Genomic DNA, 23533 nt, shown 5'->3' on the forward strand with positions numbered 1-23533 from the left:
AGTCTCGGCCCACCGCTTTCTCAGAGTGCGAGAAGCAAAAACATAAAATGATGACAACTTTCACTTATTACCATTTTATTTTTCCTTTGGGCGGGCCTGCACTGCTAATGGAGCAGAGTAGGGGAGGAGTGGCACAACCCTCCTAAGAGCGGAATGACTGTTTGGTCGGCCCTCTCTGGCTGTCCAAACCAGTCATGCGCACTTTCCCCTTCTCCATGCAGGCTGCATTACAGCCTGCATGGAGCACATGCCCACCCCTCTAGCCCCTGGCTGAGCGCCGTGTCACGGTGCTCAGACCAATCCCCTCTGCATTGCAGCATTGTGATTGGCTTAGGGGAGGGAGCCTGGCTGCCTGCTTCCTGGTCCTGGAGTCAGAGACAGGAGAGGAGGAGCCGAGACACTGGACACGGGACCCGGCCTAAAGTTGTTATTTTATTGTATTTAAATGTGGTTTATATATATATATATAGAGAGAGAGAGACGCACTCCTCAGGTAGGTGGAATTTCTTTAATGTCGATCGGTTAGCAAAAGCAGCAGGGCTCCTCAGTCATTTACATCACAGCCCTACGCGTTTCCAGGATCACTCCCTTGTTCACGGGCCAAGTAGGGGCATGCGGCCAGAGTAACAGTCACCTGATTTAAATATGGTTCCTCCTATGGTGCTCCAGCCGTCAACCCACTTGGGTATTGAACATTTTTATATTTGTTGTGTTTTGCAGCCAATCCACTGGGGTATCAAGTTATACCAGGACTACCTGAACCATAATGCTTTGAACTCACTTGAGGGCGGAGCCATATTTAAATCAGGTGACTGTTACTCTGGCTGCATGCCCCTACTTGGCCCGTGAACAAGGGAGTGATCCTGGAAACGCGTAGGGCTGTGATGTAAATGACTGTGGAGCCCTGCTATATATATCACTGCGCCTCGTTCCACCATCGGCTGCTTCTGCACTCTTTTCGGCGGGTGCAATTTGACATGGTGGTGGGTCCATGTAAAATCAAAGCTCACGTCTAAAGGATAATCACACTCACGGGGTTAGTGGCATAATTTTGTTTATTGCGAGGACGCGTTTCGGCGCTTAGCCTTCTTCCAGCTCGCTTCATTGAAATGTGACACAGCCAACGTTACACTTTTTAAATTGGAAAAGTTCACCTCATTGGAAATGAGGATTGATGGCAAAGAGAGAGAACTGCTGCTATTGGGTGCTAGACCGATGTCCTGCCTCCCCCTGCCTGATGTATCCAAACCTAACTTTAACACAGCAGGGCACAGCGATGTTTCAATCCCCGTCTGTGAATGAGTTCTCACACCCGCTGCGGCGTTCTCGCCCTCGATGTTCCCTAGATGGGTAAGTCCGTGCAGTTCCCCCTCATAATCCAAAGGTGCCCGTTGCTTTTGATTAAAGTGTCCCATATTGCCGCCCCTCGCCAAACCACGGCAGATTTCTAACTCCAACCGCAGGAGTCAGTCAAATGGTACTGCTCCAACAATTACCATGATTGCCGATAATTTTCGACTGTAGGGTTTTCTTTCTACCGTGGCGGTGCAATCAGCTATTTTAAATTACTGCTCCTCGTTCCACCATCGGCTGCTTCTGCACTCTTTTCGGCGGGTGCAATTTGACATGGTGGTGGGTGCATGTAAGATCAAAGGTCACATCCAAAGGATAATCACACTCACGGGGTTAGTGGCATCATTTTGTTTATTGCGAGGAAGCGTTTCGGCGCTTAGCCTTCTTCCAGTTCGCTTCAATGAAATGTGACACAGCCAACGTTACACTTTTTAAATTGGAAAAGATCACCTCATTGGATATGAGGATTGATGGCAAAGAGAGGGAACTGCAGCTATTTGGTGCTAGACCGATGTCTAGCCTCCTAAGGGTGGAGCCCGATTGTGTAGTATAGGTCCTGATGAATGCCACAGACCCTTCGGGGCCATTAAGCAGAAACATGTCAACCACTCATATCTCGGTGGGGGGACAATAGAATCTTGTTTATACACAGTTTTCTCCCTACTTTCGAAGTTTTTCCGCCAAGCTCGCTCGAGTCTTTTACAGGTACTCCTGCTTTTTTTAAGAGCAGGCGTAAACCAGGGAGCAGAGACTCGGGAGGTATAGGCAGGACGGGAAGAGGGAGGGTCGAGCTCTGCAGCGCGAAGCAGAAGCCAATTGTCCAGGACAATAGCATCATCTTCCACATTACCACTCAAAACGAGTGGGTGGGAGTCAAGGGCCACCATCACTGCTTCGGGTGTGATACAATGGTAATTTCTAAACTGTCCATACGGGGCTTACTCTGGATGTGAAAAGGTGCGGCCTCACGGTGGACTCTAAAGTTTAAACTCCAAGAAGAAATGGTCTGACCACACCAGTGGCCGAGGGGGAAGACCTCTAAGTCCCATGTGGAGAAAACCTGGTCGAGAATATGGCCCTTTTCATGGGTCGGAGCCTGAAACACAGGATTCAGGTTGAAAATATTCAGAGCATCCGCTAAGCTAGCAGCATCGGGATCGTTGATTTTATCCATGTGGACATTAAAGTCCCCTAATATTAAACAGTGTTTGTGTTTAAGCACAATGGGGGCCACGGCATTACTAATAGCTTCATGAAACAGCCCGGCAGGAACCGGAGGTCTATACACAAGTATGCCGGCCATGGATTGAGGTGGAGATATTACCAGATGAAACCCTAAGGTTTCAGCACCGGCAACATCTTCCGTATGGGGAAGCAAGCAGGAACAGATTTATTTTATTTTATTTATTTATAAAGTTTTATATAGCGCAAACTTGATCCAGAAGGATATCAGAGCACTTTACAATTTGAGGGAAATGAAGGTAACAGATCAGTACATGAGTCAAAAAGGGAATATACATTGGCATTGAATCAAATAGTGCACAAATAAAAGAACAATTATAAACCTGCGATAGGCGAGGAAGGGCTGGTCGCTGAAACGTAGTGACAAAGGGGAGCAACTACAATAGTAAAATACAAGATTGACAACCAATATTGTAGTATGTCCGAAGCCATTAGAGCTGACATTCGTGCCTCTTGTTGAGGTAAGAACTTATTCATGAAGAATCTTTTTGCTTCCAGTTTGAAAGCAACCTTGGAGGACATTCTAATGGATTTCCGGTGGAAGAGAGTTCCATATTTTTGGTGCAGATCCCGAGAAGGCTCGTTGGCATGTTCTCTTTTTGATATCATTTTCATTTAGGGTGGTAAAGGTGTCCCAGGTAGCGTTGTGCTTGATACCCCAGCTACAAGGATCAGCCTTGTCTGGGAAGGCCAGGGGGGGTGCCGGACCATTGGGTATTAATAGAGTCTTCCTGGTTTCTAGATCAATGTTAATAAGTCTATTTTTCTCGGTAAAAAAGTCTGCCAGGTCATCACATGAGGGAGGACTGACATCCGAAGCTGGTCGGTTCGGGGCTACCACAGATTGTTGTTTAACCAGTTCAAACAGTTTCTTGGGTCGATTAGCCGCTTGGTTAAGTTGGGATCTGAAATATTCCACCTTGGCTGTCTTGAATTGTTTGTTATAAGAGCTTCTAGCTGATCTAAAGATTTTTAGATGGTCCGTGGATGGAGTGGATCTCCAGGAACGTTCGATGGCCCTTAGATTGCGACATTCCGAGTTTAGGTTGCCATTGAACCAGGGTTTAGATATTTTTGTGGGTGCATTTTTTTGTTGTAGTGGAGCCATATCTTCCATGATGCTAGAAATGGAAGAGTTATAGAAGTCTGTGAGTTCATGGACTTCGTGTAAGTCCACTTGAGGAGAGAGGGCATGTTTAGATGCTCTTGAAAATAATGGCTATGCCTCCACCCTTGCCACTAGGGCGATCTTTCCTGACCATTTGGTAGCCCTTAGGAATGCCTGTGGCAACTGAAGGATTAGAAGAGTCACATAGCCACGTCTCCGATAAAAACAGGAAATCAGGGCTGACATCTTCCAGCAATTCAAACATATTGAGGGTGTGCTTACGCATAGATCTAGTATTGAGGAGCAAGCAGAGCAATTTGCCTTCAGTCCTAGCCCTTTTTTAATTAGATAGCGCTGGAGGGGTCCGGGTCAAGGGATTACAGATAGGTTCTGAGGGTATGATTGGCGCCCAACTGCAGTGAGAACACAGCGTTACCTTGGATATACTGTGAGGGGGCAACATCTTTTACTGTTAGCGTAAGCAGGGGCTTAATACGCAGCGAGTAGCCAGGTATCCACTGCCTGCAATAGGAAGTGATACCTATGAATGCGTGCACATCTTTCTGAGTTTACGGAATAGGCATTTTAGCAATGGTACTGATATGCTCAGGGGTCAATCTCCTACCCTCCTTCGACAGTAGGTGACCTAAGTAGGTGACCTCCTGTCGACAATACTGAAATTTGGAAATGGATACCGTATGACCATGGTCAGCAAAATTGATGCAACAATTTAACCGTACTATCTCTGCAACCTTGTCTGTGTCTGAGGCAATGAGCAGGTCATCGACATATTGGAGCAATACATTACCTGTGGGGAGAGGCAAGGAATCCAGCTGACCTTTCAATGATTGACTATAAATGCTCAGACTTTCTGTATAGCCTTGAGGAGCGCAACAGAATCTAAAGCTTCTATCAGCTAGGGTGACCCCAAACAGATACCTGCTGTCAGGATGAATGGGGATACTGAAGAATGCATTTTTCAAATCAATGACAGAAAATAATTTAGCAGAAGAAGGACTCATTGTCTAGAGTGTTGTAATGTCAGGGACCACCGGAAACTGGGGAATCCCTATTTTGTTAACTTCAGCAAGTCAATCACGAAATGATAAACATCGGCATGATCATTAGAGGAACCCAAAGGTGTCCTTTTGAGAATAGGAAGAATAGGGCTATTACAAACATTAGCAGTCGTCTCCTCAACCACTCCATTTAAATCAAATCCTGCACTGGGTGGCACATCCTGAAACTCTGCAGGAAGTGGCACGTCTTTAGACAGACACTGTGTAGCGCGCACAACATTCAGACCCATTGTCATGTCGAAACCCTCCGGGGAGCAGTAAATTGTGGCATGCAATTTTTTCAATAAATCCAGACCCATCAAATTTTCTCCACAATAAGAAGTCAACAAGAACAGTGAATCTACAGTAAAAGGACCAATGGTTAGTGCAAGGGGTTTTGAAATGGGGATCACGACCGGTACACCAGAAAAAACCTACAGAGACATTATTATGGCCACACAGAGTCACCCCAGGGACCAAAGAATGAGAAATAGAACTATTTGTTGCACCTGTATCCACCAAGAACTCTTTAGTCGAACCATGCACATCCGCACTAGCGTATGGACCACGCTGATCTACAGGTATCTGAACAGGTCCCTCACTCTGTCCCTGGCTGTCCTAGCTGTAAGACATCCCCGTCACCTCATCGGTATCATAATCATCATGATAATACTGTCCACCCCGAGCGTCATCAAAATAGTTCTGATCAGAGCGACCCTGCGAGGCCACATCATTCTGAGCCCTGTCTTGACCACCAGCTCCATGACCCCGTCCACAGGAACCTAGTCCTCTAGGAGCGGCTACCTTCTGCAAAAGCACCGGACAGTGTCCCTCCTCTTTACAGTATCCATACTGATTCGCTCCCAAAGGCGTGTTATTACTGGGTCTGCTAGTGCGCAGAAGCTGTCTGGCCAAACCACCCCGTCCTCTACCATTCCCACTAGAAGCCTTCTGTAACGCCTTTGTCTTCAAATCTTTGTGCTTCTTTTCCGTCTTCTCCTTCTACTCATTTTCCATGTGCTCATAATACTGTGCCATATTCAAGATAACAGAAGGTGAAGAGGTGGACCAAGTGCTCTCAGAAGCCTGCAATCGAGTCAAAGTCTCAGGAAGCAAATTGGAAACAAATCTATTAAAAAAGCAGCCTCACAACACCTTCAATAGAAAAATCCTGTCCACTATAGTCCATGAATACACCTTCAAACCGGGTGAAAAATTCTGACACGGTCTCATCCTTCTTCTGGCGGCAAGCAGACAGCTTGGCCCAATCAACCTTCCTCGGAGGGATAATAGAATGCATATACGTGATAATGCGGCCAGGCAAAGCGAGTATCTCTGCCCTAGGCTTATCACCGGGCTTCCGTTCCTGATCCCAGGCTTTAATTTGATCCCAGGTACCAACCAATTCCGCAACATGAGCCTGTGTGTGTACTTCTCTCCAAATGTAAACTGGAACTAGTAAACCAAAGAACATTTCAATATCGGCAAGCGTCATCACCGTCGAAGAGGCAGCTTCAGTTAGTTCCTTATAATAAGTGGTGCGGTTTTCCTGAGGGTCAGGTAATTGAGTCTTGAGGGAGAATCCTTCACTCTTGTACCATGGAGTATAGACCCATTGTTCTTGGAAATGGCCCTCTACCCTCGGCCTAGTTACATGATCATGCCGATCCCTTGGCTCCGGTATCTCTAGGTGGTAGAGGGGATGAACTTCCCGCTTTGGAAACTGAATTACCGGGGTGGGGCTCTTGTCTAGCAGTCTCTCCTGGTAAGCAACCAATGTCGCAACATTACCAAAGACATTGGCAGGCTCCATGTCAGTAACATACACATTACCCCTAATATCGTGTATGATCTGTGGTGCCGCACCCTTGAAACGCTGCTCCCAAAGACCGATCAAAGTAGCCGACATATGCTTAAGGGCATGTTGCTGTACAGATAGGCTTGTAATCTTTCATCACACTCCACACCTCTTCCACACCATAAATGGGGTTAAGGGCCCAACGCCGCAGCCTGATTAGCCACCACTTGTTTCTCTGAATCTCCCACATCAGATCGGACCGCCGTCCGCCCCATACGTTCCTTAAATTGTGTCCAATCTCTATCCTCAGAGCTGCGTACCGGTGTCCCCCTACTCAGTGATGTCGGGTAATGGAGGAACACAGTGGGGGCAACAACAGAGGGAGCGGGCACTAACGTCATTGTTGGCTGCATCGTGGGTGTAAGACCTGGCGAAAGAGACGTCGAAGCAATAGGTGTTGCAGGAGTACTAACAGTCACAGTTGCCACAGACGGCGAGGGCAAAGAAAGGACAGGAGGTGCCATGGCCAAGGCAGTCTGATCGACAATAATAGAGGCAGAAACAGCAGAGACAAAAGAACCAGGCAGCTGGCCCTGGGAGGGAAGAGGGGGATATATCCTCTGCGGGGCATAAAAGGGCAAGGGTCGAGTATCTAACAATTGTTCCACAAACGTATCACCTTCTTCTTGGGCTACATAAGATTTGTCAATCTGTAATCGGAATCTTCGATCTGCACGTTCAATCCCTATCTCTTGGTTCTCCCTATCATGTGCTACAGCGTCCTGAGTCAATGTTTGCATTCTCCCCTTTCACACCACTTTCTCTGCTTTCATTCACCTCTGCTTAACCTCCTTTTGCCATATTCTGAGGGAATCAAACATAGACTGCCTACTCCTTTTTGCAAACAGCTTTTCTGGTAAAAAGGCACTTTTCTACTCAACAAAAGTGCCCGTCAACGGCCACTGCAACTTGGCATTGTCCCTCGTATATTTGTGCCATAACGTACTAAATACAATAGGCCTTGGACCTAAAAATGGTGGTCCAGGCAGAATTGAATACGGATGCTGAACCCTTTCAGGCCTGCCCAAGATCTCCACGGCTCCCCTAAAAGCTTGCCCCAATGCCGCCACCAGACTCTTAACAGGCTCAAAAATATTCGACCACAACTTACCGTAACTGAAGGCACTGAACTGGCTTCCTCTTGAAGCCAGAATCCAACTCAATCTGGCATGTATCACCCACCAAGCACTACACATGAAATCCTCAGCATATATTGCCCAGAAAATCATGGTTTCTGGAGGAGCTAGAAACTCCAGGTCCATCAGAGACTTTGTGCTCCAGCCACCCCACTTCCGAAAGGAAAAAAAGCACAATCGTGCTTTCTCTGGGACCACACCAAGATCTGGAACTCGCTGCCGTCTTTCATCAGAAAATTCCCTCTCTGTCAGTATTTAAAAAGGAAGCCAAAACCTTCCTAATGGGCAAGTTCTCCCATAAATCTTGCATTGCACACACCGCTCAGTGGCTTTGCTTATTTTTGTTGCCGCTGGAGTTTGGACTGACTGGCTGCTATCCATCTTGTACTGACCTTGTACTCCCACAAATGTATTTGCTGAGTGTCTCTGCATTATGATCCGAACATTGTGTACACCCTGTTATTCCCCAAATGTTAAACCTCCTTCTGCGCCTACTTATGTTTATTTATTTTTTCTTTGACTGTTTCATACTTCTATACAACGTGTTATTCCTGTAAAGCGATCTCTATAAAACACTAAATAAATAATAGGGCCATGGCCATGCTTCACATACTTATCGAAATTCGGGGTGACTTCCGGAGGCTCTGGCTGACTTTCTTCCAGTCGAGCATCAGCAGAACAACAACGATAACACGAAACCAAAAACCTGCTCTTCCCAGGCATTTTCAAAAGCAAGCCAAATTTGTTATGTTGCCTGGCAAAGTGTTCACAAACACTTTGTGTCCAAATCGGTCCCCAGACCGTACCAAAGACAAACCAAAATGGTACCATATCCACAAAGAACCAAAACAAACTAACCTGGTGCACACAGTCCAAACAAATTTATTCTCCACTGCCGACTCTTCGGACCAAATAGTCAGATCCAAGGGTTTCGCCGTTCAGGACCCCAGCCGGGATGAATGCTGGGTGAGGCACTGACCGGTCAGTCAGACAGGGCAGCTGTGAGTTCAGGAACTCTCTTGTGCAGGGATTCCTGGTCGGCCCGTCTGACCCGACGATGGCCCCGACCTCCTCTACCGTCCGCGGGCAAGGATGAGCCACCCGATGGGGTCCCTGTTGGGTGCCAACTGAAGGAAGTGGCCTGATTAGGGCCACCCGGGTTACACACGACCACCTCTCAGCCTTTCACACAAACGAAGAGTCGGTCAGACAGTAGAGAACATAAACCAAGTATATTTTATTGAGATACACTCGAGTGGAGTCCGGTCTGACCAGCCTCCTGGGATTGCTGCAGAGGGATTGACATCAGCAAGCATGGCAATACATTATGTACAATTTAGAACCAATAAAGACACGCCCTGACTGGAAATTTCCAGTTGGCAGCTGTTGAACAAAGGAGATACAGAAGGATGAGTTTCGATCCTGAGACCGGGCACATGCTATCCAAGGTCACTCTGCCTGTGCCAGCCGCTCTAAGGGTGGGAGCAGGCCTATCTAGTGGGAAAGGTATGTACAGACAAAGACAGTGTATTCATTAGTACAGCGAAGCACAACCTTGGTGAAATGAAAACTATCGCAGCTGCTTTATGCTGGGGCAGAGAGACAGAAGTTAGTTTCGATCATGGCTCAAAATGGCAGCTGAGCATAAAATGGTGCCGCGAATGCTAACTTAAGACGTACAATGCATGAACAACACAGCTAAAATATTTTTATTCCAACAAATGCTCGCCCCGCCGTCTGCGCCAGATCTTTTACCATCCTATTTTCTGCTAATGATTCAACCTAGGTCACTATTGACTGACTTCCGTTCAATGTCCTGTTCAAGGGCATGGCCTATTGAGCTGTTTGTATCCCAGTGTAGCGCCTTGAAGCCACCGGTGGCCAACAGACAGTGTACATGTCCCAACAAGCATACTCCTATTTTAGTTGATGACCCTGAGCCTTCATTTTCAGTAGCCACCTATGGTAGCAAGGATTGTTGGGGAGTCAGGGGCTTCATTTTCAGTAGCCACGGCTGGTGGCAGTGAGCAGGGCTGGTGGCTGTGGGCACAGCTGAGGGTGTTGGCCCTGTGCACAGCTGTGGCCAGAGATGCTGGCATCGAGCAGGGCTGGTGGCAGTTGGCAGGGCTGGTTGCTGTGGGCAGAGCTGAGGGTGTTGGCACTGTGCACAGCTGTGGGCAGAGGTGCTGGCATCGAGCAGGGCTGGTGGCAGATGGCAGGGCTGGTGGCTGTGGGCAGAGCTGAGGGTATTGGCACTGTGCACAGCTGTGGGCAGAGATGCTGGCTTCGAGCAGGGCTGGTGGCAGTTGGCAGGGCTGGTGGCTGTGGGCAGAGCTGAGGGTGTTGGCACTGTGCACAGCTGTGGGCAGAGATGCTGGCATCGAGCAGGGCTGGTGGCAGGGTTGGTGGCTGTGGGCAGAGCTGAGGGTGTTGGCACAGTGCACAGCTGTGGGCAGAGATGCTGGCATCGAGCAGGGCTGGTGGCAGTTGGCAGGGCTGGTGGCTGTGGGCAGAGCTGAGGCTGCTGGCACTGTGCACAGCGGTGGGCAGAGGTGCTGGCAGCGAGCAGGGCTGGTGGCAGTTGGCAGGGCTGGTGGCTGTGGGCAGAGCTGAGGGTGTTGACACTGTGCACAGCTGTGGGCAGAGATGCTGGCATCGAGCAGGGCTGGTAGCAGTTGGCAGGGCTGGTGGCTGTGGGCAGAGCTGAGGGTGTTGGCACTGTACACAGCTGTGGGCAGAGATGCTGGCATCGAGCAGGGCTGGTGGCAGGGTTGGTGGCTGTGGGCAGAGCTGAGGGTGTTGGCACTGTGCACAGCTGTGGGCAGAGATGCTGGCATCGAGCAGGGCTGGTGGCAGTTGGCAGGGCTGGTGGCTGTGGGCAGAGCTGAGGGTGTTGGCACTGTGCACAGCTGTGGGCAGAGATGCTGGCATCGAGCAGGGCTGGTGGCAGGGTTGGTGGCTGTGGGCAGAGCTGAGGGTGTTGGCACTGTGCACAGCTGTGGGAAGAGATGCTGGCATCGAGCAGGGCTGGTGGCAGTTGGCAGGGCTGGTGGCTGTGGGCAGAGCTGAGGTTGTTGGCACTGTGCACAGCTGTGGGCAGAGATGCTGGCATCGAGCAGGGCTGGTGGCAGTTGGCAGGGCTGGTGGCTGTGGGCAGAGCTGAGGTTGTTGGCACTGTGCACAGCTGTGGGCAGAGTTGCTGGCAGCGAGCAGGGCTGGTGGCAGAGGGCAGAGTGTAACTCACTGACGGCTCCTGCAGTCACCGGGGGGACCGAAGAGTCCATGTCTGCCACCTTCTAGTTATGCAGCGCCGCCTGTCTGTGGCAGCGTCGCACTGCCTGTGGCAGCGCCGCCCTGTCTGTGGCAGCGCCGTGCTGTCCGTGGCTCCCGCGGCTCTGCCCACTGCTGATCCGTGCAGACAGCAGCCGGCTCATTTGCATTCATTTACCTTATGAAAAAGGCACTCGAGCGCAGCGCTGAGTTCAGGAAACGGAGGGGCAGATTTATGTTGCACTTGCGCCACTTTTGCACCGCCGTTGCGTCACTTTTGTGACGCAGCAGCGGCGCAAATCCTGCGCCATGGTGCGGGGTATTTACAACGTGACGCATCTGGGAGATGCGTCACGTTGTAAAGCCCTGCGCCACATGTAGGCGTTCCAGGGCAGGTGGGGGCGTTCCGGCGCAGGAACGCCTCCTAAAAGTGGCTGAGTGAAATCTACAAGATTTCACTCAGTCACTTTTAGGCCCATGCTGCGTCAAAACCCTGCGCCTGCTTGAAGCAGGCATAAGGATTGACGCAGCATTGTACAGATAGGGCCCCCCAGAACATTGCTGGAGCTGCGTCGCGCTTGCGACACAACTCCAGCAATGCGCCACTTTTACGGCACAGATGCGTCACGCATCTGTGCCGTTTTTGCCCCATGGTGCGCCGCATTATAAATGCGGCGCATCCATGGTGGCGCAGCTGTGGCGCATAATAGTTGGCGCATCCCTGCTGATATACAGGGATGCGCCAGTTAACATAAATCTGCCCCGGAGAGTTTTCTGGAATGTGAATTAATGACAACTTCAATATCATCAGCAAGGAGCCCCTGACGTGTCCACGCTGCGCACGAACTCCTGGAAAACATGAACATATGAAACAACATCCCAGGACGGTTCCAACCACTGAACTCGATGCAAAAGCAAGGTTTCCTGAACACATGCGTGTCCACGACTAGGAGGACGAGGCCATGTAGCTGTAGTGTCATTGCTGGGACAGGGAGCTGGGACAGAGCCAGGGTCTGTGGGTCTGTCTGTGGGTGGGTACAGCGCCTGGCCTCAAAGCCTGAAGCTGCGCTTCCTTCTCTCAGGCCATGCTGCACAAGGCAAGGGACAGAGCCAGGTCTGTTGGTCTGTCTGGGGGTACAGTGCCTGCCTTCAATGCCTGAAGCTTCAACTCCTTCTCTTAGGCGAGCTACACAGGGCATAGGACAGAGCCAGGTCTGTGGGTCTGTCTGTGGGTACAGCACCTGCCCTCAATGACTGAAGCTTCGCATACTTCTCTCAGGCCGCCCTGCACAAGGCATGGGACAGGGAGCTGGTACAGAGCCAGGTCTGTGGGTCTGTCTGTGGGTACAGCGCCTGCTCTCAACGCCTGAAGCTGCACCTCCTTCTCTCAGGCCACGCTGCACAAGACATGGGACAGGGAGCTGGGACAGAGCCAGGTCAGTGTGTCTGTCTCTGGGGACAGCGCTTGCACTCAACGCCTGAAGCTTCGCCTCCTTCTCTCAGGCCGAGCTGCACAAGGCATGGGACCTTGTGTGGAGCGGCCTGAGAGAAGGAGGTGAAGCTTCAGGCGTTGATGGCAAGCGCTCTACCCACAGACAGATCCACAGACCTGGCTCTGTCCCATGCACTGTGCAGATCGGCCTAAGAGAAGGAGGCGAAGCTTCAGGCGTTGAAGGCAGGCGCTGTACCCTCAGACAGACCCACAGATCTGGCTCTGCAAAGGACAGGAAGCTTGGGACAGAGCCAGGTCTGTGGGTCTGTCTGTGGGTAAAGCACCTGCCCTCAATGCCTGCAGCTGCACCTCCTTCTCTCAGGCCACCCCACACAAGGCAATGGACAGGAAGCTTGGGACAGAGTCAAGTCTGTGGGTCTGTTTGTGGGTGCAGCGCCTGCCCTCAATGCCTGAATCTGCACCTCCTTCTCTCAGGCCGCACTGCACAAGGCATGGGACAGGGAGCTAGGACAGAGCCAGGTCGGTGGGTCTGTCTGTGGGTACAGCGGCTGCCCTCACCGCCTGAAGCTGCGCTCCCTTCTCTCATGCCACGCTGCACCAGGCATGGGACAGAGCCAGGTCTGTTGGTCTGTCTGTGGGTACAGCGCCTGCCCTCAACATCTGAAGCTGCGCCTTCTTCTCTCAGACTGTGCTGCACAAGGCATGAGGCAGAGCCAGGTTTGTGGGTCTGCCTGTGGGTACTCTGTCTGCCCGCCTCCTTCTCTCAGGCTGCTCTACACAAGTCAATGGACAGGCAGCTTGGGACAGAGCCAGGTCTGTGTGTCTGTCTGTGGGTACAGCGCCTGCCCTCAACGGCTAAAGCTGCTCCTCCTTCTCTCAGGCCGCACTGCACAAGGCACAGGAGGGGGACACAGCACAGGAGAAAGAGGAAACGGAGATGGAAAACAAACAAGGAGAGAAACACAATAAACGAGAACACATCAGATAAAAGAGACCAGTGGTAGGTAGGGAGAGAGAGAAAGCAAGTGAGAGAGTCGGCCCTAATCGCAGACATCGATGACATCACGATCCTCATGGAGTGAAACAGCAGCCCTCATCCTCCTGGACCTGTCAGCCACCTTTGACACCGTCTACCACCACATCTTGACTCCACCTAATTGGAAAGCAGGGAGACGCCCTCAAAATGGATCACCTCATACCTACCTGGAAGAACCTAGAGAATCTGTAATCCCACCGTTCACCTTGGAACCCAAGGAGACCATCTGCGGTGTCCCCCAGGAATCACCTCTCAGCCCCACCCTCTTCAACATGTACGTGACCCCCGTGGCTAACACCATCAGATCGCACAGACTCAACATCATCTCCTATGCCGTCAACGCCGAGCTAATCCTCTCGCTGTCAGAAGACCCTCCACTACCAGAACCAACTTCAACAGATGTATGATGAACGCCGATGACTGGATGAAGGACACCTATCTTTAGCTCGACATGGACAAGACAGAAGTCCTCACCTTTGGGAACAGCACCTTGCCATGGACTGATGCGTGGTCGCCTGCTGAACTCGGCTCATCCCCACCCCGACACACCTTGCCCACCACCTCAGCATCATCTTGGACAGCAAGCTATCTATGAAAAACAAGTCACACACAGTCTCAACCGCCTGCTTCCACACTCTACCCATTCTCCGCAAGAGCTTCAGGTGGCTCTCGGTCAACACGAGATTGACCGCCACGCAGGCCCTCGTCACCAGCAGGCTGGACTACAGGACCACACTTTATGTAGGAATCTCCAGAAGAGACTACAAAGAATGGAAAACTCAGCAGCACGACTCCTCCTCGATCTCCCCAGATGGACCCGCACCACCCCGCACCTCAAGAAGCGACACTGGCTCCCGATCCAGAAGAGATGCCACTTCAAGAAGCTGACCCACGCCTACAAGGCCATGAACTACGAGGGACCAGAAGAGATGCCAGTTCAAGATGCTGACCCACGCGTACAAGGCCATGAACTATGAGGGACCAGCTAACATCAACAAACGAATAACCTTCCACCAAACAACCAGACACCTACAATCTGCCTCCCTTTCCCACGCAGACACCCCCGGATCCGCCGATCCAACAGCAGAGGACGCTCCTTCTCACGCCTGGCGGCAAAGCTTGGAGCGACCTCCCCTGCGTCCTAGGAACGCCGCATAGCTCTGGGATTTCAGGAAAGGACTCAAGACCTGGCTGAATGAACCGAGCACTGCGAAGCAGCTAGCAACTCCAGCGCCGCGAGACCCTCACGGGGGATATGCGGCGCTTCATAAATCCTAATTGATTGAGAGAGCTAGACAAGACAGAAAGACAGAACGAGAAACCAACAGAGAGAGTGGCAGCGACAAAGAGAGAAAGAAACTGTGAGAAAGACAAGAATAGAGGGACATAGAATGTGAGAGAAGGAGACAAGATATCTTGACTGGGGGCCAGCCTTCATCTGATCCCTGCCTTTACTGGCATGAACTCTCCGTGTGTCAGGGCGCTTTACGGCGCACCACAAACATATAATAGCCAGTCTTATTTACACAAATCAGGGGAAAGCAGGGTCAAGAAAGGAGTCTGTCGAAGTTTAGTTACAAACACAAATTTATATTTAGGGGCAGTGTCCTGTTAGCAGATTCAGGAAGCTGTGACCACATTGAGGTCAGTGAAGAGGCCTGGTCACTGTCAGCCATCTTGAGGTCACAAGAATGGTGCACGCTCCACACGAGTGTGTTTCTGAAAAAACGTCAACCTCACGGGAGGTAAAACCCGTGCCTAGCAAGCAACGACCTGGCGCCTGTCCCTTCCAGTCCTGGCACCTGTCCCTTCCAGTCCTGGCACCTGCACCAGTGGCGGTTCTGCCCAACCTGCGAGGTGAGCCACAGTCCAAGGGGTGTCTGGGCCATTGCAAAACTCGGGGTCCCCATCCATAGACGTCATTTAGGGGTTGCCAGGGGTCGCAGCTGCAACCCTTGGCTTGCCCTTTTGCGATCCCTGGCTCTACATTTTGAACCCCTGTCCCCAGAGGCGGCAGAGTCAGTGCCAACTGCCAAGAAGACGGAGGTGTCTCCGCTTTCCTTATTTTCTGCGCCGTTCTCGTTGTATTAAACGAGAGCACACTTAGCTAGAAAGGGAAATGAAATGAAATACCAGCATCTCTGAAGCACACAGCTCACTCCGGAGAGGTGTCCCGGCGCTGGGGGCCGTCGGGAAGATTACGCGAACTATTGCCCAGGGTCACATGGTGCTGATCGAATCTGCCACCGGCGATCGAACCGTGAACCCCGTGACCTGGAGTCAGGCACCCTCGCCGCGGCGCCACACCTCTTCCACTAAGGGACCTCTTGTGGCAGCTGTTGTAAATATAAACGGTTTTAGATGTATGTTGAGTGTGTCCTTGCGGGTGAGAGAGTGTTTATGTGAGAAAGAGCATGCATATATGCCAGCATGTGTTTGTATGTGTAAGCATGTGCGTGTGAATGAAAGTGAGTGGCAGGTAGTGAGCGGATTGTGTGAGCAGGGCAGGGTATAGCGCTGGTGGCGCCCGGTGCAACAATGTCTGTTGGCGCCCCCCAATGACCTCCCCCGCTATGGATTCCCTCACCACCGCCCTTTAACAGTGCCCCTCAAGTCTCCAAAACCACTCTCTCTCACATGCATTTATTTTGTTTTATAGCGCAACTCATGCCAGTGCAGGGTGTTAAAGCACTTTGCATCACATTCATAACACAGAGACAACGAATCACGTGTGTGACTCCGTATATAGGAAATGTTACATAAGACAGAGGACTACAAGGTTTAGGAGTCACAAGTCATCCCAACTGGTAGACAGTATCGTTTACGAGTGCTTGGTCTGGAGAAGCACAAACGTAGAATTTAAAACATAACACCATGTTTTGAGGTCGGTTTTGAGACGTTAGGATAATGGAAGACTGGGTAAGAAAACATAACGTTATCACCTATACCTTGCAGTTTGCATTCAGCTCTTTGATGACAGTTCAAAGGTCACTGTTCTATATTAGGATGTTAACTTTTAAACTGCATGTAACAAAAGGATCTCTCTGACAAAAGCAGTGACCCACTGACCTAGTTACATGATGGGCTCTTCTGTGATCCGCATGGTGCATGTTCTCTGCAGCAGGCACATTAACCCGCTGCACTACCTTAGAATGAATCAAAACTTCCACTGGATAAAACTCCAATCTCTCGCCAACAGACCCATTAATCATTATAGTTATGTTGACATTTTTACTGTTGCCTTGAAATTACTGGAGGCAAAGAAGCTGCAGTCGGTGCTTTTAAATGCGCAATACATTGTGGAAATAGGGCGCTCCCGAAGTTAGCACCCGGTGCCATGGCACCGGGTGCACTGCCCTACAGCCGGCCCTGTGTGTGAGATTGAGGTCTAGATTTGCTGTTCTTTGACACACGGCAACTCTACGCCAAACGTGCTGCACTGCGTGGGTCAAAGGGAGAGAATCAATGTGCTGGATCTATTAACATATGGTGTCTTCTGTCTCTGTGTGTGCTAGCGACTGCCTGGCAGGCATGCGCCAATGCACACACCCTTGTGCCACGGTGTACGGGCGCGTGCATCCTCTGAAGCAGAAGGTTTACACTGGGAGAGAGAGCTCCCTTGCATTATAAAATAGGATTTCATGTTTTGCCCGCCTTGTGTGGGTGCTGGACAATGCAGCTCACAATGCAGCTCACAATGCAGCTCACAATCACAATGCAGCTCACAATGCAGCTCACAATCACAATGCAGCTCACAATGCAGCTCACAATGCAGCTCACAATCACAATGCAGCTCACAATGCAGCTCACAATGCAGCTCACAATCACAATGCAGCTCACAATGCAGCTCACAATGCAGCTCACAATGCAGCTCACATGCAAAGTTGGAAAAACGAGGAGTTATACCTGCCTCCAGGAGGCGTGAGGATTCGGCCCAGGAGTGTGAGTAGATGGGGATTTGCGTCAAAGCCCCTGGTTGGTTGCATGCGCACGCCCCCTTGATGCGACCAGATTTGCAAATGTTCCATGCAACGCAGCATCCAGATTTGATGCCCTGCATTGCACAAGGGGGAACAGCGCAGTCTCGCATTCTCCAAGATAGGCCTCCTGCTGCTGTCATCCCTTGGGCCGGTGGTGTAAGTAGGCTGCTCGTGTGATGTACAGCCTCGCGTCATGCTGCAGAGGTGAGTGTGCGCTGTAAGAAGGCTGCCTTGGGCACCATGCTGCAGAGGAGAGTGTGCACTGTATGAAGGCTGCCTCGTGTGAGGCGCAGCCTCACGCCATGCTGTAGAGGTGAGTGTGCACTGTAAGAAGACTGCCTCGTGTGAAGCACAGCTTCCCGCCATGCTGTAGTGGTGAGTGTGCACTTTAAGAAGGCTGCTTTGTGCGACACACAGCCTCACACAATGCTGTAGAGGTGAGTGTGCGCTGTACAAAGGCTGCCTCGTGTGAGGCGCAGCCTCGCGCCATGCTATAGAGGTGAGTGTGCGCTGTAAGAAGGCTGCCTCGTGTGAGGCACAGCCTCACACCATGCTGTAGAGGTGAGTGTGCGCTGTACAAAGGCTGCCTCGTGTGAGGCGCAGCCTCGTGCCATGCTGTAGAGGTGAGTGTGCACTGTAAGAAGACTGCCTCGTGTGAAGCACAGCCTCCTGCCATGCTGTAGTGGTGAGTGTGCACTGTAAGAAGGCTGCTTTGTGCGACAATCAGCCTTGCGCCATGCTGTAGAGGTGAGTGTGCGCTGTACAAAGGCTGCCTCGTGTGAGGTGCAGCCTCGCACCATGCTGTAGAGGTGAGTGTGCGCTGTAAGAAGGGCTGCCTCGTGTGAGGCACAGCCTCACACCATGCTGTAGAGATGATCGTGTCCTGTAAGAAGGCTGCCTCATGTGAGGCACAGCCTCACACCATGCTGTAGAGGTGAGTGTGCGCTGTACAAAGGCTGCCTCGTGTGAGGCACAGCCTCGCGCCATGCTGTAGAGGTCAGTGTGCGCTGTAAGAAGGCAACCTCGTGTGAAGCACAGCCTCGCGCCATGCTGTAGAGGTGAGTGTGCGCTGTACGAAGGCTGCCTCGTGTGAGGCGCAGCCTCGCACCATGCTGTAGAGGTGAGTGTGCGCTGTACAAAGGCTGCCTCGTGTGAGGCACAGCCTCGCGCCATTGTGAGACCGGCCTCGTGGCGTGGGCCCTCCCGACCAGCAAGTTACCCTACAACCACGCCGAACCTCGTGGACACGGCCTTCCGGCTCCCGTGGGCCAACATCCCGAGGGCCGACCAGATCCCCAACACGCATGCCCGGCCGAGGGAGAGCGAAACCCCCCAAACCAGACCGAGAGGCGCCGACCCTGTCACACCTCTGGCCTCTCCCCCGAGGGAGGTTTCGATCGCCCACCAGGCCCCCGGTGAGCGGGCGCCTCGCCTGCTGGGTGTCTGGAGTCCCTCCCGGACCCACCTGAACAGATCAAAGGGCCGAGTGACAGGAAACCCCGTCACACCGCCCCCCAGGCACCAGACCCCTCTCCGCGAGGACTCCGGACTTCAAAGAGGAGGAGGAGTATAACAAGGGGTGCTGACGGGACGGGATCAGAGAAGACCTGGACTGACGAGAGCCTGCTGACTTGGTCGCGGCTCGATCGCTCCCCGAACAGAAGAACGCTACCCGAAACCTGAACCACCTGAGCCCTGCGGACGCTGTCGCGGCTCCCCGAACTCTGAACCATCTGAGCCCTGCTGACGCTGTCGCGGCTCCCCGAACTCTGAACCATCTGAGCCCTGCTGACGCTGTCGCGGCTCCCCGAACTCTGAACCATCTGAGCCCTGCTGACGCTGTCGCGGCTCCCCGAATTCTGAACCATCTGAGCCCTGCTGACACCGTCGCGGCTCCCTGAACTACGACCCTCCGGTGCCTGCTGAGTGACTCGCGGCCCGCTCCTCCAAGAGAATCGGCAGAGATTGCCGAGAGAAGCAACATCCCCTCAGCTCGAGGATTGAGAGCTGTGCGCCGGATACCTCGCAGAGACACTGACTCAAAGACTGTCCCGCTACCCCTTTTCCCCTCATCACGAGATCGCTGCCGCTTGTGGCATTAATTCTGCACCTGCCTTCCGGATCATAAAGATCCCTGACAACCACCGATAAAAGTATATTATCTTGCAACGAATTACTGTGTGGTGTCCCTCTATCCAAAGAAGAGAGTAAGCGCAGCGTGTGCGATTCTAGGTACGAGACCCTTCCAGGAAGGGCCTCCCTGCTCTTGCTCGGCCTAACTCTAAAGCCTGTCTGGGAGGTGGTTACACCTCCCTGTGACAGGAAACCTATTGTCCAGGCCTCCCCTGCCGGAGTTTCATCCAGCAGCAGTAGAGCAGACTTGTGTCTGTGCCTGGCAGCATCCATTTTGTGATGCCAGGGCCTGTTAAGGTGGTACTGGTTATAAAGGTGCTGTCATGTTTCTCCCTCTAGAAGGGTGGGATCATACTCCCACAGCAGTTACTGGTGTGGAGGTATGATTCCAAGGTGTTTGACAACAAACACAACATGTTTCCATGCAGCCATCCCAAAGTTAGCATTTACTGCAAGGTTATAATGCACTTAAGAGTATATGGTTTAGCAGCATCACAAACAACCCCGGAATAAAGGTTCCGAAAGCTGCAGAGGGGCTCTGCTCATGCATGGGCACCCTCTCACATGAAACCCAGCACCCTGATTTCAGGATTGATAAGGCCTGCCATAGGGGTGACTGATAGGTTTATATGTGCAGTGATATGGAGAGATATAGGTAACCTATATCTCAGTAAGGGGTGCATACACCACCTTCTCCAGGCTGCAGTAGCAGTCCTCTGGTGTCAATTTGTAAGGCTTCCCAGGGGTGGCATAATACATGCTGCAGCCCCTGGTAGGCCTCTGGGGTACCTATGCCCTGGGTACAGAGTATACCATATACTAGGGATTTATAAGGGTACCCTAGAATCCAATCTGTGGTGTACCTAAAGTACATGCAATCAATTTAGAGAGGAAGCAGCTAGGCTGGGGCCCTGGATAGCAGGGCCCCAGCCAGACTAAAGTCGAAAAACAGTAAAACATCAGCAAAAGGTTGGGGTAACTACAAGAAGCAGATCCTACTCTCCTACAGAGAGAGGGAGAGAGAGAGAACAGGAGAGAAAGAGTGTGAGAGAGACCGGGTGAGAGAGGGAGAGAAAGAGAGAGAGAGGCAGTGGGAGAGAGAAAGAGAAATAGAAAGAGAAAGAAAGAGGGAAACAAAGAGAGAGATGGGGAGAGAGAGCAGGAGGGAGAGAGAGCCTTGCACATTGAGGACAAGGACCCTTCCACGCACATTGGAAGTGCATTTCCTGCATTCCTGTGGCTGGAGGTCCAGACACTGAAGTGAGCAGGGTGGAGACAGGTCTACCGTCGGAAATTCCATGAAGACTTTGTCGTGTGGGCTGATGATTAGTTCTTTCTGAGCTCTTTGGTTGATGGTAGGGATTGAGGATTGAGGGGTGAGGGGTGAGGGGTGGGACTGCATCTCTGTTGTGCAAGGTTAAGGTGTTTCTACCCCTGATAACTGCTTCAGAAAGGCCGATGACAGCGAGTTGCAGAATCCTCGCAGTGTGCCTGTGTTATGGTTGCTCCACGGTGGAGGCAGTCCTTCTGTTACCTGCTGTACGAAGGATCACCGCACACAAAGGCTGTGTCTGGAGAGCAGCCTAAGGACACTTGAAAAGAAGAACCACCCTAAACCAGCTCTGAAGTTTGAGACAGTGGATCTACGTCCTCGGTCTTGAAAATGTGCACAAATGTGAGATCCGAACCATCCCCCGTTGGTCCAGTTCAAGACCAAGGAGAGGCTCGTAGGACTGCTGTGTGACCAGAGATGCTGTCGGCCTGACTGCCAGTTTCCCAGAGGTGAGAGGACATCAGTTGGAGTTACTGAGGGCTGCCCAAGTGCCTAGAAGCCTGCTTACCAAGAGAGAGAAGTATTCTGCCTGATCATTTAGGAGAAGAGACTGTCCGGTAGGAGAGCTCAGCATGTCCAAGAGACTGATGGACATCTTGCGGATGCTGACTATCTGACAGCGAGCTAGGAGTGACCAGGCTGCAGAGTCGCTCTGGTCTTTCAGGTCTGGTTTCTGGTTGGAACCACTTCGCACATTGCACCTGCATCAAACTGACTGAGGCCGCATCTGCCGTGTGGACAACATTGATGCGATCGGACTCCAACGGTCTGTACTGGACTGGTAAAGGCTCCACCTGCTGTGGAGACGAAGTTGGCCCAATCCAGGCGGCATCTACCTCTGTCGGCCCAACTAGGGCTGCATCTGCAGGAGTGATTGGTACGATCCAGTCGGGATCCGGTTCTTCTTCAGCAACCCGGGGAGCCAGGCGTACGCTGGCCATGCCTGGCCTCTGAGACTGTCTTCACTTACTGACTACGAGGCCACCGGATCCCCTCCATGGAAACCAGAAAGAACTATCACATTAACCCTACACCACCAGGGTGAGAGTCTAGGAAAATATGGACTGTGAGCTTGGGGATATCGGAGGCGGCGCCTGAGCCTGGCTCATATTTCTGCCCTTGGCGGGGCCAGTCATCAACCGGTCAACAGCTTCAGGATCAGCGTGAGGGGACGGAGCTTGTGTACTGCCAGAAGGTAGACTCACACCAGGCTTACTGGTTCCTATGCAAAGACTGTCAAGTATTTAGTAAGCTTGGGCAAAATTTCAGTTACACTGGCTCAATTGGTGTAATTTTGAGAATTTCGCATTACGCCTGTTACACGAAATTACACCAATAATGATTCATGACAAAATTATAGAGCGGGAACAGTACGGGCAACGTGAAAACGGGCGGCAGCTGTTTGTGGCAATTGGTTTTTTAGCCTGAAAACCATTCTTGCTTCAACAATGGACGTGACGATGCGTTTCACTCAACAAATTGTGCTAAATGACAAATTTAAATTTCACGTAATGGCATTTTATTTCACATAATTTTCCTGAAATTTCACTCAATAGACAAAAGCAAATTGAGCACATTTCATAAACAGTCCCAGGACGTGAGTAAAGGTCCTTTCTTTTCCTAAATGACAAATACTGGCTGGACACAGCAGTTTTTGTGCCTTTTGGCTGATTGTTGAGTTCTGAGCTCCTACCCCCCACGCCGCCCTCCAGAGAACCCTTTGAGGGCTCGCACTCGCTACTCGAGGGCTGAACCGCCTCTGCATCTGCCCCGAGTGTGGCAACAACATCTGGACCCGCCGCAGACAGAGACGATGGTAGAGTCTGGCCCGTCTGTTACCGGCTCTTCCGTGTCTAGTTTTTAACCACATTCCTCTCAATGTGGGCATCAAACTTTGTTTTTCTTCTCTTTTAAAACAGTTTGGACAAAAAGGTCTTCATGTGTGAATAACAGCTCTCTGGGATACAGTAGTTGGACTATTGTCTGTGTACTGTTAATATATGCATTTCAAGTGAGCGGACATGTCTCCTGTCCCCATCCGTAGATCTACCCATGTTCTCGTTATTCTCAAACATTGGCTGTGACAACTTTGTGTTATGAATATTATGTTTTGGGCATTCCCCTGTTTGAGTTATCTCTGCCAGTCACTCATCAAAATGCTGAATGTATATGATTCACATGACACACGTTTGGTTTATATAAAATATATAAACAACAACAACACTACAACTACAACACGGCCGTGTCCACGCCTAACAATAACCATGCATGCATTACAACGCATGCGTGGTTACAATGCATAGCCTTTACCACGCATACCTTTACTACGAGATGCGTAGTAAAGGCATGTGTGTTAAAGGTTAAAATAAAAAAGGGGGGGGGAACTGGGGGGGGTCACCCCCCCCAAAAAAAAAAGAACATGGGTAAAAAAAGGGGGCTTGGGGGGGTCTCCCCCCACAAAAAGAAGAAACACACCTGAATTCTGTTATTTTTAGAAATTGAAGACAAAAGATGAGGAGGCAATCGGCGTCGTGAGAGGAAAAGGAAAGACACTTCCGCTTCCTCTCTACGAC

The sequence above is a fragment of the Triturus cristatus genome, chromosome 8 (genome assembly GCF_964204655.1).
Source record: "Triturus cristatus chromosome 8, aTriCri1.1, whole genome shotgun sequence".
Classification (NCBI taxonomy): Eukaryota; Metazoa; Chordata; class Amphibia; order Caudata; family Salamandridae; genus Triturus; species Triturus cristatus.